At 37.1% G+C, this 16,718-nt stretch overlaps 1 long non-coding RNA gene across 1 annotated transcript in view; it reads right to left on the reverse strand.

The window, feature by feature from the left end:
* Positions 1–1,025: 1,025 nt before the first annotated feature.
* Positions 1,026–16,718, reverse strand: part of LOC105525032 — an 18,544-nt gene continuing 2,851 nt past the window's right edge. The window contains exon 2 of the long non-coding RNA XR_001003851.1: positions 1,026–1,278. This is a non-coding gene — a long non-coding RNA (uncharacterized LOC105525032). The remainder of the gene's footprint in view (positions 1,279–16,718) is intronic.

The raw sequence follows: 16,718 nt of genomic DNA on the forward strand, positions 1-16,718 counted from the left end.
GTAGCTGAGATTACAGGCTCGCATCACCATCTCTGCTAATAAAAGCAAGTTTTGAAGAAGGCTTGTCCGAAAACAAATGGAGATGGATTCTGACTGAATCAGATTTTCTCCAGAGCCTGCATTCAGAGCCATTTATCTCTACTATTTTCATCCAAATGAATAATAGAGGGGTGAGAAAAAAGAATTAAGAATATATTTATATGGATAAATTAAAAATTGCTAAAGCTTAGAAGATAAGGTGAAGAAGAAATGGATGGTGTCATTCAAACAAACAAGAGTGTTGAAATTTGGAGCGGGTGCAGGCCCATGAAGAAGGAAACTGAGTCCTTCTCTTTCGGGACATCTTGTCTCCACCCCTGAATGAGCCTGCTCATTTCCTCTGGGTGTTGTCCCCCACCCTGTTTCAGCCACTCCATGAATGATGTGCAGCTGCACTCCCTTCTCCGTGTTCCAGGAAAGCATCTGGAAATAAACAGCACTTAGCCCTGCTGTGGAGACAAAGGCATTGTTTCTTTAATAACACATCTCTTTGGAAACTGTCTCCAGACCTACTTCACAAACCCGGCTGTGCTGACCCCGACATGATGTAGCTTGCTCAGTTCTTCTGGGAAAAGGAGACTGTGAGAGATATAGTGGCTCCCTAAAGAGAAAGCAAGTTGAGATTTGGAGGGGACTTTGGTCCTCTTAGAATGCAACAGGCAGGTACTTAAGAATGCAGATGGTGAGATCCACAGTTTATTTAACCGTGTGTGTGTGTGAGTGTGTGAGTGTGTGTGTGTGTGTTTGCAAGCATGCTGTTACCTGGAAACCCAGGAGAAGTGAAGCATCACCCCAACCAGTGTAATAATGACAGCATACTCTGAAATAACACCTGCTGATATTTATATCATACAGGTGACACTGTCGGGAAGGTAGGAGGTACCATTTATTGAGTACATGCTAGTCACATTGTTTATCTCATTTCCTGTATATGCTTCAGTTAACTGCTGCAAAGAAAAAAAAATGAAAACATCAACCATGAAACGTCAGAGGCAAATAAAATAAACGCTCGGATTTATTCATGAGGCTAGAGTCATCTGGTCATTTCTACTGTTCTGAGCTGATCTCGGTGGGGCTCAGTCACGAGTGGTCAACAGTGTTTGCATCAGGCAGCTATGCAGATCGGAGGAGGGCGCTTACATGTCTGAAGGCTTGGCTGGGATGACCAGGCTGATTGAGCACTGTTCCACTTGCCACCTTCTTCAGCAGTCTGTCTTAGGCATGTTCTCATGGGGAAGGCTGAGAAGTAAAAGAGGAAGCATTAACACATGAAGACATGTTGGAGTCTCTCCTTGTGTGACATTTTCTATGTCTCCATTGACCAAAGAAAGTTAAAGGGCTAAGGTAGAAGTCTGCATGGGTGGTGTGGTGGTTAATACTGAGTGTCGACTTAATTGGACCGAAGGATGCAAAGTATTGCTCCTGGGTGTGTCTGTGAGGGTGTTGCCAAAGGAGATTAACATTTGAGTCAGTGGACTGGGAGCGGTAGACCCACCCACAATCCAGGTGGGCACCATCTAATCAGCTGCCAGAGCATCCAGAATAAAAAGCAGGCAGAAGAACCTGGAGAGATTAGACTGGCTTAGCCTCCCAGCCTCCATCTTTCTCCCATGCTGGATGCTTCCTGCCCTTAAACATTTAACTCCAAGTTCTTCAGCTTTGGGACTCAGACTGGCTTCCTTGCTCCTCAGCTTGCTGATGGCCTATTGTAAGACTTTGTGATAGTGTAAGTTAGTACTTCTTAATAAGCTTGCCTTTATATATACATCTATCCTATTAGTTCTGTCCTTCTAGAGAACCCTGATTAATACAGGAGGGCACAAAAGGTTACAGAGTGGGTCCGGATACCAGGGGCTGTGGATACATAGATGTCTTTAGTGGGATCACTGATGAAATCAAGCTACTGCTGTATAGTTTTACAATCAATCCTTACAAAAATTATGACAATTTTAGAAACAAGAAGCTCAGAAGTCATTTAATGTCATTATTTAACACCATACAGCAAGGATGTTAGAGAGCTGAGACTTTAAGTCATGATAATGCTTGTCTATCTGCCTGTCTGTTTGTATATTTGTTTGTCTCGTTACAGGAAATGATAGGAAACTAGGATCTGACAGAATGAAGGTAGAGATTCTTGAAAGCAAGGGATACCAAGCCAGTGTGATGACCTGTAACCCAAGTGTTAGTTACATCAGATTTGGTTAAATGTCATCTCCATACCTTAAGGTACTTTCAGAGCACTCCATACTTCTTCATAATACTCTTCATATCTGTACATATTTTTTTTCATTGTCTGTTTCCCCTCCAGAGCAAGGATTAGCCCACTTTTTCTAGATATGGCTGGATAATACGTATCATAGGCTTTGTGGACCATGCAGTCTGTGTTGTTATCACTCCACTCTACCCCTTTACCAAAGAAGCAGCATTGAAAATAAACCAATGAATTGTTTTTTGTAACACATGCCTGTATTATAGAAAACTATAAAAACAGGTGGTGGACTGAATTTGATTCATGGACCATCAATTGCTGACCCTTGTTCTAAGGTACAAACTCCAGATCGATAAGGATTTTGTCCATGTTGTTTTCTCCTGGATTCTTGGAATCAGCATAATAATAGCACATAGTGGGTATAAAATAGATATTTGTTCCACAAATCAAGAAGTGTAGTCTTACAGGCTGGGCCATTCTTGGACAATGGATGTGGAATGTCTATGATTTGCAGATGTCAACATTTAAACTTAAGACTGTTATCACTTTACCATTCATGGAACCAAGGCTGCAGCATAGACAAGTTTTGTTTAGAAACTGTAGCAGACTTAAACCTCAGTTCAGGTGCCATAAAAATAGTGAAGATAAGGACATCTAGGGAGAGCCTGGGTTGGGAAATCTAGCTTAGATTTCAGCTTGTCTGGATGTCTAAGTAGTCAAACTTAGTGTATTTCTACAACTGTCATAAAACATACCACAAGGTCAGTGACTTAAATTAACACAACCATGTTATTCTACAGTTTATAGGTCAGAAGTCTGACATGATTTTCACCGGGTTAAAATCAAGATGTCAGGAAGGTTGTATTCCTATCTGGATCTGGCAGAACATCTGTCTCCTTGTTTTGTCCAACTTCTAGAGACCACCTAATTTCTTAGTTTATGCCTCCCTTATTCCATCTTCGACGCCAATGATACTGCATCTTTCTGACCATTCTTCCATAGTCATAACTCTTTCTTATCACAGTCAGCAAATATTCTCTACTTTTAAGAACCCATGTAATTAGATTCGACCTACCCAGATAAGAATCTGATATTCAATCAAAGAACATAATTTAAACATTTTCTATAAATATCTAGCTACTAAAAAAACCTTACTTTCTGAAGATGCAATGGTATTGGAATTTCCATTATTGATTGTTTGCTTTTTGTTAATATTATCCTTCCCTTGCAGAATCTAGGGTTATAAATTCCTTCATTCTCTCTCAAGAGAGCTCCCTGACGCTTCTCTTTACTAATAAAACAAACCAGATATAGCACAACAGTACTGAAAATGTTGAATAGAAGAAGGAAGGATAACTGGAATCCACAGCTTTCAAAATACAGACCTCAGTGAGCTGAATGCAGTGGTGCTGGCAGACTGAGCCTAGATAATTCCTGCGTCTCAAGATTTCTTAGCTGCAGATTGTGAGCTGCAAATAAGCCCAGTGCTTATACTGATGATTCCCTAGAGATGGAAGAGGCTGCATAGACATGAACTAGGATAGACAGAAATCAGAACTTATTTGATTGTATAAAATTTCCTAGAATTAACAGGAAATATTGAATGAAGACATTCAATATTTGTCTTGATGTTCTTGATGCATTACCTACAGTTTTGAATTTAATGTAGAAATCCATGGGCATTTTAGGAATAAGAGAGGAGATACCATTTGGAACTGCATTCCTAAGAAAGCTAGAATATTTTTTTAAATCAAGAAAAATTGGGTTACTGTGTTTAAGTCTCAGTTTCTGCCTTTATTATGATTGTTTTTTTATTATCTCTACTGACCTCCGTGGATCTTAGTTCCTTCAATAATCAAGTAAGAATAATACCAATATTTACCTCATAGATTTGCTATAAAAATTAAATTATGTCTGTTAAGTATTTAGTGTCAAATCATTTTTCAATAAGTATTGGTAATTCCAATTACATATTAATTAAAAGGACCCAAGGTACCAGGTTAGCATAAGAGTGCATCAAATTCAGACATTCAGGTTTCCCAGGGGTAGCTTGAAGGTATTTGCATTAAGAAAGTAAGCTGCAGAAGAAAACAGCTGAGAAAGTGGAGTGAGCACATTGATAAACAGTTCTACATGGAAGCAATTTCAGCTTGAGAACCCTTAGGCTGTCTTCTCTCTCTTTGGTTGACTATCAAACACCAGAGATATGGCTTCTTACAGCAACAGACAGAGACAAATTATGCTCTGGATGAGGTAGGGTTTTCTTTAACTACAGTTGAAGTCAAGGTGGGTCAACTTACTGTCAGAATAAAGCCCAAGAAAGTTTGATACATTTAAAATAAAAGACAAATTGCAGCATGTGTGTGCACACATGCATGTGCACACATGCACAAATACATGCATTCATGTGTGTATATAGTCCAAGTAAAACAGATGTATTTGTGGAAGATAAATCCTACCCTGTCTTTCCTTTCTAGTATTTATTAAGTCAACCAGGCACTTTTCCAACTCACTTCATTCTCCATTGCCCATTTATTCCACTTATTGAATCTTTAGGGGATCTCCAGAGAGCACCCACCAATTGTGTTGATCATGCCTAGGGCTGCACAACTGTCTATTAAGAATGTGATACCATAAACTCCATTCAGATCCATTACAAAGTACTTCTTTCTTGTAAATGACTTATGGTGGTAACTGGTTTGGAAAAACAGCTTAGGAAAGGTATTTAGCCAATTTTTGAGATTTAAATTTGAAACAATAAAATAAAGACAGCATAAAAAAACTTCCTGCATTAAAATAGTGTACTTTTGGCACACAATCTAAATATTTATCAAATCAATTAACACATTTTTATTTGTAATAGTTCCTAGAATTTTATAGTGATTTTCTCATAAACATAAACCTAACTGAAGAGAAAAATAATCCCAACTCTAGGTAAGACAGATGCAATTATACACATTTAACAAATGAAAAAAATTATAACCATACCTATCTAAATATTCAGAGGGTACTTTGTACTGACTTTATATTTTCTAAATTCACCTCCTCTGTATATGACTCTATGAGACCAAGACCACCTAAGAAATGAATCCAGGACACTGGAGCTCTAATTACAACCCTTGTAGTTATTTCACAAGGTAGTTTCACTGCAAGAAGGGGCTATTAATCGCTGTCTATTTAGGTGATAAATCTCTCCCAAATGCATTTGGAAATGCATAGGGGTGCCTTCTCCATAGTTATGCTACTACTATTCAATAGGAAATTAATATTGGGGGACCAAAAATTGGTAAGTTATCTGCAATGAATGACTTATACAGTACAAGCTAGAATCACCCTGCAAAATTTGCCAATGTCTCACCCAGTGAGAATCTTTGGACTAAGTCATGCATATGGTGATTTGGAGTGCTCATATGCAACTCTGTGACTTGAGTACTTGCTTTTAACAATAGGGAAAAGGATTACTTCATAAAATGGGCCTATAAGATACAAGCAAAAGGTCAGGGTATGAAGTCCAAAGAAAATGCATACTCAGAATAGCCTCTTGAGAAAAGCGTTAATTGTAAGGTTCACAGAGGTCAATTCCACATATTAATACTGGTAGATGTTAATTAGCACATTCAGATTTCATGAGAATTTTACTGCCAATGCTACTTTGAGTTTCATTAGTTTGGTGGAATGTATGTGTCCAGAAAGTGACAGTTAGTAGAATAGCTGGGAGGGGAGGGCTTGTTGAAACCCTTTAATGCACCTACTGAATGGGAGCCCTCTGTTACTATGGCATACTGGAAGAGCCAAGCACTATGGTCCCCACAGTAAGAGGCAGTGAATTGAAAGAGTGATTTAGGGCCTGTTAACACAAATGAGAGAAGACAGCCTGCCCTATGTGCGACAGTCTCTCTACAAAGTTTAGACAAGGCAAAGATGTTTCTTTTCTCTCTGTCATCCTCTCTCTGCAGTCAGCAGATGAGTATTTCATAGTGGAATAATTCAAAGTGAAAGAACCCATGGGTAATGCACCAACAGTCATCGAACATTCCTTAAACCACTTGATCTCACTGGAGCATCCACATGCCATATCTGCCCTTTTGTAGACAAATTTCAGGCATTCAATTGGATTTAAATCTTTCTCTCCATCCTGTCTTTCTCTGTCCCTAGATCCTGATAGCATTATCTAGCATTGGGCAAGGCACTAGCATAGGTTTTAGAAAAGACTCTTTCACATTCTGCTTCAGTGCTCAAGTCAGAATCTGACCAGTCTCACACTCAGAATTTCATATCCCTTTATTCATCAAGGCCTAAGTAGTTGTACATATAGTTAAGGATGTTGCAGCCAAATGCCTTCTCCACAAAAGTCAACTTTTAAAATAAATGATATTGACATGTATTATAACACTTAAATACGTATTGCAAAAACATATAGTATACAAGACATTGTGCATATTAGGTCTTCAACAAATGCCTTTGCAATAAATAAAATTTCTTTTAGTTTATGTTTATTTGACTAGTAAGTAATGAGCTAAGAAACAAATCTCATCAGTTAAGTAATAGAGAAAAATTTGAACATCCAAGACTCATGAAAAAGCATCTTCCTAAATGAAGGGAATCAAACATTACATCTGTTTGTATTACTTAAAACATTTCCAATTATGGAGGGAAAACTATGAATCAAATTGTTATATTTTAATGCTGTGACATGTACTCTACTTTTAGTCTATATGCATTCAGTTTTCTATTATACATTCCAGACTGGCTCATGTGGTTGGTAAAAATCAAATTCTATTTGGATTCTTGGACAAGCCATTAATGCCTTACCATACCCACAGAAAATCACATTCAGCACCATGGACAACACAGGATTGCTCCTTTCTGAACCACAGCTGTTTGCTGAATGATTTTTTTTCTCCTACTAAAACATCCAGACACACGTCTGCCTCTTAATTGCAGGAGGGGTTGTTACAAGACATCTTGAATTTTAACAACCGATTTTAAAATGAAGAAAATGCACTAAAAAGAGGACTAGGGGAAATCTTAATTACTTTTGCAGAATTCAAAAATCGACACCCCAGAAAGTATAAAAAGGCCTTCTGAGGCAGACATTGATACTTTACAGATGAAAAAAAATGAGGGCTGAGGGCAGATAGATAGTTATCAATGATTAACAAATAGAAAATATTAGAGGAGGTACTCAGACAATTATGAAAGAATGGGAAAACGAGACTGACAGTGTTATCATTGTAAATGCATGAAGGCACACTGGAGGAAGTAAAATTTACATATGGGGTATCAAAAATAGTTTGAGAATTTGGTCTCATAAGGGAAGAAGGAATCCCCATGGTTTTCTAATATAAAAAATCATAAATAGTAGCAAATTGTGATCAGTTCTTCAGTTTTTATTAAAGAGACAGGAGGTGAAAGACAACTAAATAGTAGAGTTTCTTCATGAATAATGCCTTAGAAATAGTAATGACAAAATATTTCAGATTAGTTTGTAATAAACATACAATCTTGATTTAAAAATGTGTGATGTTCACTTCCTCTATCCATTCCATTCCATGTGGATAAGGTAGTCACTTGTTTTTAGATTTCTGTTGATTTATTTATGAACACATACATTTGTCAAATATTTATTAAATGCCTCCTATATTTTAGGAAGTTTGATAGGTAATAAGTACACAAGAGTGTTCAGGACGTAGTGCATATCCTATAGAAACTCAGCTGTTGGAAAAATGCCCACAATCATGTTGGTCAAGAGCAACACATTCTCATGGCAGAAAGTAAATAAATACTGGTTTTCTTCTGATTTCTGTTTGCATGCATTATGTACAAAATGTGTACTGTGCCTAGGTTCATTGAATTGTATAACCTCCTTCTGTACACCTGAGTAGCTTTTTAATGTCTGTATAGTTCAAAGTCCCTCTCCCTGTTACAACAGAATTGATTTCTCTTTCCTGCTTTCTGCTAGAATAATATGGCATCCTGCTTTCTGCTAAGAATAATATGTTTGTTATTGTTTATTTTATATTTAATATGTTTAGATATGCTTTTTTGTTTATGATATCAATATATGATGAGGAATTGTTAAGAGAAAAGATGATCAACTGAGGAAGAACCTTTAAGTTTTATTAAAATATAAAATACTGCAAAGTTTATTAATTAAGCAATTCCTTCCAGATAATTTGTGCTTTTTATGAAGTCTAAAAACCTTAAATTCAAAATAATTGTTGTGATTTTTATAAATAGTTGTTATTATAGTGGTACTATATGAGGATATTCTTGCATTGCTATAAAGAAATACCTGAGGCTGGGCGCAGTGGCTCACGTCTGTAACCCCAGTACTTTGGGAGGCCCAGGAGAGTAGATAATGAGGTCAGGAGATCGAGACCATACTGGCTAACACGGGGAGACCCCGTCTCTACTAAAAAATGCAGAAAAAAATCAGCTGGGTGTGGTGGCGGGCGCCTGTAGTCTCAGCTACTCGGGAGGCTGAAGCAGGAGAATGGCATGAATCCGGGAGGCAGAGCTTGCAGCCAGCCGAGATTGCACCACTGCACTCCAGCCTGGGCAACAGAGCAAGATTCCGTCTGTCTCAAAAAACAAAAACAAGAACAAAAACAAAACAAAAACCTGAGACTGGGTAATTTATAAAGAAAAGAGGTTTAATTGACCTCACAATGCCGTAGGCTTTGTAGAAAGCATGGTGCTGCCATCTGCTTGGCTTCCGGTGACGCCCAGGGAGCTTTCAATCACGGCAGAAGATGAGGGCACAGGCACATCACTTGTTGAAAGCAGCAGCAAGAGACAGGGTGAGAGATATCACACACTTTTAAACAACAGATTTCCTGTGAACTCAGAGCAAGAGCTTGCTTATCACCAAAGGGTTGGCCCAAGCCATTCATGAGGGATCCACCCCCATGGTCCATGCACCTCTCACTATGCCTCACTCCCAGCACTGGAGGTTGTATTTCAAAATGAGATGGGAGTGAGGACAAATATCCAAACTATATCAGGTAGTACCAGATAATAAAAAATACCCGTTGACCTCTATATGCAATGTAATATATTATGTGCTTTACTTGCTCTATCTTATTTAATTTTTATTTAATCATCACACTTTGTGAGGCACATGTTTTTCTATTTTTATGTCATAAATATGAGAACTGGGACTTACAGAGCTTACGTAATTTACCCAAAGTCAAGCAGTTGGTAAATGTCTTAGTCCATTGGAGCAACTAGAAAAATATACCTTAGGCTAGATAATTCATAAACAATAGAATTTTTTCTCATTGTTCTATTGGCTAGAGAGTTCAAGATCAAGATTTTGGTAGATTTGGTGTCTGGAAAGAACTTGCTTTCTACTTCAACATGGAACTGTCTTGCTGAGTCATCTGGAGGAGAAGAGATAAACACTGTGTCCTCAAATGGCAGAAGGGCAAAAAGAAACAAACTCACTTCCCCAGGCCCTTTAAAAAGGGACTGGTCCCATCCATGAGGGCTTTGTCATCATGGCTTCATCATCTATCAAAGGCTCACTTCTGAATACCAACACCTTTGGGTTTAAGTTCTAACACAGGGATTTTAAAAAGATGTGTCCATTCAAACCATAGTGGTATGGATGTTATTTTAAAATTATTATTAAATACTTTATTTATTAGATCAATTTTAGTTCCCAGCAAAATTGAGATGATGGTATATAGATTCCCCACATATCCCTTGACCCCATACATGTATGGCCTCCCTCATTATCAACATCTGCCACCAGAGTGGTACATTGATGACAATTGAACTGTTGTTGACACCATGAACATTCAAAGTTCATAACTTATATTAGGGTTTAATATTAGTGTTGTGCATTGTATGGGTTTGAACAAATGTATAATGACATGTATTTATAATATCATACAGATCATTTATGTTATCTGCCCTAAAAATCACCTGTGCTCTGCCTATTTTTCCTCTCCACTGTCCAGCCACCACAACCACTAATCTTTTTACCATTTCCATGGTTTTACATTCTCCAGAATGTCATATTGTTGGAATCATATAGTATGCAGCCTTTTCATCTCGGTTTCTTTCATTTAGTAATATGCATTTAAGATCTGTATTAGTCAGGATTCTCTAAAGAGACAGGACTAATAGGACAGATGTATACAGAAAGGAGAGTTTATTAAGGAGTATTGACTCATATGATCACGAGTTCAAGTCCCACAATAGGCCATCTGCAAACCGACGAGCAAGGAAGCCAGTCCGAGTTTCAAAACCTCAAAAGTAGGAAAGCCAACAGTGCAACCTTCAGTGAGTGGCTGAAGGCTCGAGAGCACCTGGAAAACCACTGGTGTAGGTCCAAGTGTCCAAAAGCTGAAGAACTTGGAGTCCGATGTTGAGGGCAGGAAGCATCCAGTACAGGAGAAAGATGGAGGCCAGAAGACTTAGCCAGTCTAGTCCTTCCATATTTCTCTGTCTGCTTTTATCCTAGCTGCACTGGCAGCTGATTAGATGGTTCCCACCCAGATTGAGGGTGGGTCTGACTCTCCTAGTTCGCTGACTCAAATGTTAATCTCCTTTGACAACACCCTCACAGACACACCCAGGAACAATGTGTGTCAAGTTGACACATGATATTAACCATCACAAGGTTCTTCCATGTCTTTTTATAGCTTGATCTCTCATTTATTTTTTGGCACTGAATAATATTCCATTACCTAAGTGTACCACAGATATAACTCCCAAAATGAAATACTTAGGTATAAATCTAATAAATATGTGTGTGATCTATATGAGGAAAGCTATAAAACTATAAAAATTGGAGAAAATAAATCAGAGAACTAAATAAATGGAGAAATATTTTATGTTCATGGATAGGACAATTCAATACGGCCAGGATGTCAGTTCTTTCAAATTTGATCTACAGATTCAATGCAATTCCACTTAAAATTCCAGTAAGTAATATTTTTAGATATTGACCAACTGATTCCCAAGCTTAGTGGAGAGGGAAAACACACAGTATAGCTGATCCAATATTGAGTGAGAAAAAACTTGGAGGACTGATACTACCTGAATTCAAGTCTTACTATGAAGGGACTTTAGTCAAGGCAGTGCGGTATTTATGAAATAGATAAATAGACCAATGGAACAGATAAGAGAGCTCTTAGTCAACTGGTTCTTGAACAAAGGAGAAAAGGCAATACAACGGAGCAGAGCAAAAATAATGTTTTCAATAAATGGTGCTGGAACAACTGGACATCTACATGCAAAAAAAAAGAGAGACAAACTCTTTCCCTCAAGCCCTTTTATAAGGTCACTAATCCCATCCATGAGGGCTTTGCTATCATGGCTTAATCAGCTCTCAAAGACTCACTTCTGAATACCAGTATCTTTGGGTTTAAGGTTAAGACTTAACAATTTTCACAAAAATTGGATCATATATCTAAGTGTAAAATCAAAATTTGAAAACTACTAGAAGATATGAAAGAAGAAAATTTAGATGTCCTTGGATATGGGGATAGCTTTTGAAATACAATACCCAAAGCACAATTCATGAAAGAAATAATAGATGATCTGAATTTTATTAAAATTAAGAACTTTTGCTCTACAAAAGATGTAAAGAAAATGAGAAGACAAGCAACAGACTAGAAGAAAATATTTGTAAAAGACACATCTGATAAAAGATTCTTACCCAAAATATACAAAGAACTTTTAAAACTCAAAAGTAAAATAAAAACAAATTAAAAAATGAGCCAAAGACCTTAACAGATACCTCACCAAAGAGGATATAGAGATAGCAAGTAAACATATGAAAAGATATTCCACATCATATGCAAATTAAAACAACAACGAGTTACCACAACACATCTATTAGAATGGCCAATAGCCAAAACACAGACAATACCAAATGCTGATGAAGATGTGAAGTAACAGGAACTGTCATTCATTCCTACTGGAAATGCAAAATGGTACAAGACACTTTGGAAGAGTTTGGGAGTTTCTTGCAAAACTAAACATACTCTTACCATATGATTCAGCAATAGTGTTTTTATATATATACCCAAAGGAGCTGATAATATCCCCACAAAAATCTGCACATGAATGCATAAACTTTATTCAAAATTGTCAAAAGTGGAGAGCAATCAAGATGTCCTTCAGTAGAGGAATGAATAAATAGTGTCATTTGTGTGTTTTAACAAATACTTTTGTCAAATTATATTTACTATTTGTCAAGAATTGTTTTAAATAGTTTATAAGTATAAAATTTCTTATTTTGTTAATATTGTTGTTATAGTCTTTTTTTTTTTTTTTAAGATGGAGTCTTGCTTAGTCGCCAGGCTGTAGTGCAGTGGAGCAATCTCAGCTCACTGCAACCTCTGACTTCCTGGTTCAAGCCATTCTCTTGCCTCAGCCTCCCAAGTAGCTGGGATTACAGGCATGCATCACCATGCCCAGCTAATTTTTTTGTGTTTTTAGTAGAGATGGGGTTTCACCATGTTGGTCAGGATGGTCTTTATCTCCTGACCTTGTGATCCGCCCACCTTGGCCTTCCTACAGTCATCTTACAGATGTATTATAGTCATCTTATGGAAGGATAAGACATACTTCTATACATCCATAGATGTAGATTTATAGATTTATAGATTTATAGAATCTATACATCTGTACTTATACTTCTATACATCTTATAGAAGTATGAGGCTTATAGTTCTATACATCTTGTAAGTATAAGCCTTACACTTCTATAAGATGACTATTGTTGTTATAGTCATCTTAAAGAAGCAACATAAGGTTTAATTAACTTCCCTAAGACCCCATATTTGCAAAAAGATGAAACTGAAACTCAAATCCAGGCAGCCTCTCTTTAAAGCTCATTCATAGTCCTAACCAATATCCTAAGCCTTCGGGAAAGGTTGTTTTAAATAACCTTTTAAACGACATGAGTTAACTAATTATTTTTTTGTTTATATCCATCCTATATATATCTTTTAATTTTGAGGACTTTGAACCATTACTTTACCATTAGGTATAATACATTTTCTGTCACATTAAATTATCATTTTTTTAGAAATTTGCATATTCGTTTCACTGCTTTCAAAAGGATTTGGAATCTCAGACTGAATTGTCCTGAAATCTAAAGGGCAGTTGACACAGTTTTGCCTCTCATCCTGAGCATCCTTATCCACTATTAAAATCCAAGTCTTTTCACCCATCTTTACTCTCCCAACACAGACACACATATAGTTACACATCCTACCTTACCCTGTCATTTAAAATCTATGCTTTCTGGTTTCTGAAATTTTCCTTGACCTTTATTTCTGTGCCAGTTATAACCTAATCTCCATTATAAATGCCTCCTTTATATCAGGAACCTTGTCACCAAATGTTCCTTCTCCTCTTGTCTTTATAAAGCCAAGTCTCCTCTGACAACTGTTTCTTAAGCCTGCTTATTCTTTCCCACCTCATGGTCTCTGAGGTTGTGTCATGATTCTCTAGTATGTCTTTGCTTCTATTACAAATATTTTTCATGCACTCATGTAAAAACAAAGCTCTTCTTTGTGTTTCATAATCTCCAGCTGTACATTTTACTGAATTATGGACCGCTTTTACTATCTTAGGTGAGAAATTGTCCCATTTCTTTCCAAAATGCAAAATTATCTTTTTCTTTCTTTTATCTTTTTTTTTTTTTTTTACATAGGGTCTCAGCTCTGTCACCCAGGCTGGTGTGTGGAGTGCAGTGCTGTGATAATGGCTCACTGCAGCCTCAACCTCCAGGGCTCAGGCAATTCTTCCACATTAGCTCCCTGACTAGCTGGGAGTACAAGTGCATAGCACCATACCTGGCTATTTTTTATTTTTTATGGAGATGGGTTCTCGTTATGTTACCAAGCCTGGACTCAAACTCCAAGGCTCAAGCGATCCTCTCACTTTGGTCTCGCAAAGTGTTGGGATTACAGGTGTGAACCACCATGCCTGGCCCAGAAATAATGTTTTCTTAAACAATATTTGAGTTTCTAGTTATAAATTCAAAAGTCTCACAATATTTCCATGGACCTTTGAATAGACCACTTGAGCACTAAGCAACCTTTATCACTCACTAATATCATATATGGAACACTGTTTCACTGCACACACTTTTTTAGGACTTGAATTCCTGTTTTCCTTTGAACTTGCCTCCTACCTTCAACACAAGCACACTAGTACAACCAATACAACTTCAGTACAGCCACACTACATTAAGCATTTCTTGATCTGCTTCACATAGCCTTCAAAAACTCTTCCTTAAGCAATCCACATTAGACCATAACAATATCCAACCATTCCAACATCAAATACTTATTGATCTCCAATTATATATGGGAGATATGTCAATAACAACATTTATTGATGCAAAATAAGACAAGCAGCTTAAATCTATTAACTCTTAATCCTCATCATGATTTCTATTACATTTTCTAGTTTTGAACTAAGAAGTTAAGCCCAGATTGGTTAAATTATCTGTCAAAGTTTATACACCTATTTATAGAACGAAAGTTGGAACTTAAACCAGAAAATATGGCTGTTCACAAAAAACCCGTGTTCACAAATGTCAGTATTACACAAGCTTTGATTCTTAGCCCAAGGAAACATGTGGTTTAATGGTAAATTCAGATAAGTAGAGAAGTCAATTATGCTAGATAAATAAACAATCTAATCACTATTCAGGGTGCTTGTAGGGCAATATGCCTAATACAGCCTAAAAGATAGAAGGTAATCATAAATATTATTTACTTTTCTTTCCACATTCTTCAGGGCAATCCACATAATAATTAACTGAGGGAAAAAAAGGAGCTATCAGTAATTATTTGGACACTGAGGTATGGATTTTGGGTGTTTGAAGATTTTTGATGTGCATATTTTAGGTCTTCAATGCTATGTGCAGAGATTTATACATAGTATATCACATCTCTGCCAGACTGAAATTTCTCATCCAAGCCCTATTTGTTGAGAATCTGAAACACTGAAAATGTTTTCTTTGACAAAAATCCCAACAGCTCTTAAATTACCTATCCTCAAGGAAAGTGAAATAGAAGGGACGCATTGGAGGCATGAAGGAGAAATAGCATTTTGAGAGACAGAATCCCCAAGGATATTGGACTGCTCTCCTAAAATGAATGCATCAGCCCCTTGCGATGCTCCTTTTGCTAACATCATGTATTGTTTACTCTGCTCTTTTATTCCTTGTCCCCGGGAGGAAATTTGGTATTGTGCTTACCTTTTAAATGATTTCAAAACTTCTATTCACTAGCACGCTTAACTGTTCCACCTACTACTGCCTGATGTGTCATCTATAAGTACCACTCTACACTGCCACTTTTTTTCTCACAGGCTCTCTAAGACTTTAGAATACATACAGAAAATAAAATTACTTAGCCTGGCATTCAAAGCCCAGAAAATCTGAAGATTTCCTATATTTTCCAAATGTTCCAACATAACAGAATATAAATTTACCACAGAAGATAGACTTGCTTACTCATTTGTTTCCATCTTTCTTTACGTTGTTTGACCAATAGAATTACCAAAACTTAAAGGTTATATTTTTTTCTTTTTTTTTTTTTTTGAGACAGTCTCACTCTGTCACTCAGGCTGGAGTGCAGTGGCACAATCTCGGCTCACTGCAACCTTTACCTCTTGGCTTCAAGCAATTCTCTTGCCTCAGCCTCCCAAGTAGCTGGAACTACAGGCGCATGCCATCGTGCATGGCTCATTTTTTTGTAATTTTTACTTTTAGTACAGTTGGGGTTTCACTGTGTTAACCAGGATGATCTCTATCTCCTGACCCCATGATCCGCCCACTTTGGCCTCCCGAAGTGCTGGGATTACAGGCATGAGCCACCATACCCAGCCTGTTTCCATCTTTCTTTACGTTGTTTAGCCACTCATATTACCAAATCTTGAAGGCTCTTTTTGTTGTTGTTGGTAATACTACCTTTCTACATAGACATCAAATCTCAACCATTCCTTAATATCCAACTTAAGATTTGCAGCCTGGAGCTGCAGTGTGAATTACAGATTCCTCTACATAACTTCTTCATTCGTATTTCTACTTCCATGATACTTGCTATTTGCTCTAAGCTTTGTCACTTTAACTCTTCTTTACTTTGGTTTCCTCTTTTTTCAAATGGAGAGACTAGTCATATCTCACATATGAAGTTGTTTTGAAGATTAAGACAGCCAACGTCTGTAAAATGCAGAGAATGTTTGACATATAGTACTGTGTAAGCATTGCCACTATGGCTATTTTCATGTTTAATGTTGCAATTATACTATGTCGAACTGCAGTATGTGACCATCACCAACAAAATATACAAGCATCATTTCTAATCCAATCATCTCTTGAAATAATACTCTCCACCGTTAGGTATTGTTTTGATTTTTAAATTTTTTCTCTTGCATTTATCTTATCACCAACTTTTGTCTATGATAACTTAGAAAACCATATCACGGC

Source organism: Colobus angolensis, unplaced genomic scaffold, assembly GCF_000951035.1.
Source record: "Colobus angolensis palliatus isolate OR3802 unplaced genomic scaffold, Cang.pa_1.0 Scaffold514, whole genome shotgun sequence".
Classification (NCBI taxonomy): domain Eukaryota; kingdom Metazoa; phylum Chordata; class Mammalia; order Primates; family Cercopithecidae; genus Colobus; species Colobus angolensis.